Consider the following 2,308-nt stretch of genomic DNA (forward strand, 5'->3'; position numbering starts at 1 on the left):
TAGTGGGCGGGGCTTCGGTCTGCGTCTTTAAAGGAAAGGTGACGTGAGGAGGAGCGCCTTTCCGGCCGGCGGCCTAAAGTCCTCCGACACAAAATGCGGAGGGCGAGGGGAGGTGCGTGCGGGAAGTTGCCGTTCACCTGGCTGCTGCCGCCGCAGGTGGTGCTGCGATCGGAGCTTCCCATCCCCTCGGTCCATTACGTTGGTGCCGACCACGGTGTGGCTGTATTCCCATTAGGCTTAGAGCTTTCATACACGTCTTTTTTATTTAATAAAATACTATTTTGATAGAATGCTTAATAAACGATTTCATAAACGTCTTTATAATTACTGTGAGTTCGGGAGCACTGCTCACCTGCATTTGCAGGTGAGCAGGCAGACTCGGGAAGCAGAGGCTCCCGTAGGTTCCCAGGTAAGCGGCACTGGCGGCCTGCGAGCGCCGGGCCGGGCGCGGAAGGCCCCCGTGGCGCCGTATCCCGGAGAGCTCGGAGCCGTCAGCGTTTGGCCGAGGACCACACGGGCGTGGGGCGTGCGTGCGGTGTCCAGGCTCTGGAGCAGTTTTAACCCTGGGAGCGGACCGTGCACCCGGTCTCTTGCCTGCCTGCTTTGGGGTCTGCGAGCCTGCAGGCCCGCCGTGCCAGCCCCTGCCCCTCTCGCCTCTTCTCCAGTAGGAAATTCCTCCTTGGCAGAGTGGGAATTCCTCAGTGGCCGTGACTCCCTGAAGCCACCTAGTTAGAGGATACTTTGAGTTATATGAGAGCACACTGCTTCTATTGGATACTTGTAGTCCAGCAGGACACGTCGCTTTATTCTCATTAAACAGCTCAAGTCTCGCATTACCTCTTTCGTTTCAGATGAGGAAACTAATGCAGCCTTAAATAGTTCCTTGAGAGCAAAGACCAAGTTTCCGTTTCCTCATCAAATCCACGGCGTCGTCGGGCATAGTAGGTACTGAATTTTCGTTGAAAACAGTGAAGTGGTAAACCCAGAAAAACTATGTGAGGCCCAAAGGCCAAGGTTAGTATTTGCATGTTGGTCTTCTCCAAGTTAAACATGAAGAATTAAAGATTCATTTTATCCTACCAAAAAAATTCTTTAATAGCAAGATGTGTTTGTTTAGTGTAGATCTGGGGATGGAGTGACCAGCAGAAAACTTGGGAAATGGTAGGTGCTTGTCACCTGCAAATGCCCGCATTTACAGCATTTACCTGTGTGCGTGCCCGGGCAGTGTTACACAAGTGGTTGACTTCTCTCGAGTTGTTTAATCCTCAGGAAAATGTAATGACCTCATTTCACAGATGAGGAAACTGAAGCCTGAAGAAAGTAAGTAATTTGCCCAAGGTCACGCAGCTAGTAGCAGATTCAAGACTAAAACAACCCAGGCAGCCTGGTGCCAGAGTTGGTGTTCTTAATGCTGAATGTCCCTTATGAAATGAGTGTCAATGGAGTTACAAGTCTGGGAAGATACTAAGTGAAATTGGTTGAAGAGTTTAATACCCAAACTAAGGACTTAAAGTTTGGTGAGATTATGGTTCGAATAAATTCACACCAAGTTGTCCTTGGTAACTGGAGCTACCTGTCAGCATCCTTTTTTTTTTTTTTTTGCAGCCCCTCTTTGAAGGTATGAGTGGCCAGAAGAGATGATTTGGGGAGTTATCTAGACTGCCATTGTGAGATATCTCAACAAGAGAGGGGCTTTGGTGTTCCTGGAAGGAGATGAGCAGGAAAGGGTGGGCGTTACAGACATGGCCTCAGAGAGAGAAGCAGGTTCTTTTTAGCTCTTCTTTTGAACTCTGCTCTGACCTCCAGCTGAAATGGGGCCGGGCAGCTTCTAAAGAATCGTTGATTGTCTTGGGCTCAGCTCCAGTGGGGGTGACTTTGAAGACCTTTGAATAATGATGGTAAAGCAGGTAACTGGGTCTTTCAGGACCCCTCCCTGTACTTATGGCCTCTGCTTGCTAAGGCACCCTCCTTGGTTTGGGGACAGAATATGACTACACCACAAAGCCCCTGTAAGCTGTCTCATTCAGTATGTGCAGAGAAGCGGACTCTCAGAAGTGTATAGAGCTTCCCAAATTGTTATTGTCTCTACCCGTAATTTACCAAAAAAGCAAAGCCCAGAATGTAGAAGTGTAACTCCATAATATGACTCAAATCCTGGCTATTCTAAAACTTCTCCATTTTCCACCACAGGGTAATTTCCATGATACTTTTTGTGGTTGGTCCCTGAGCGACGCATTTCCTCACACAAGACAGGTATTGATGTTTTTGCTCTGACGAAGGATTAAAGGAAATATTCTGTCCCTCTCCT

Source organism: Leucopleurus acutus (assembly GCF_964270905.1).
Source record: "Leucopleurus acutus genome assembly, chromosome: 18".
NCBI lineage: Eukaryota > Metazoa > Chordata > Mammalia > Artiodactyla > Delphinidae > Leucopleurus > Leucopleurus acutus.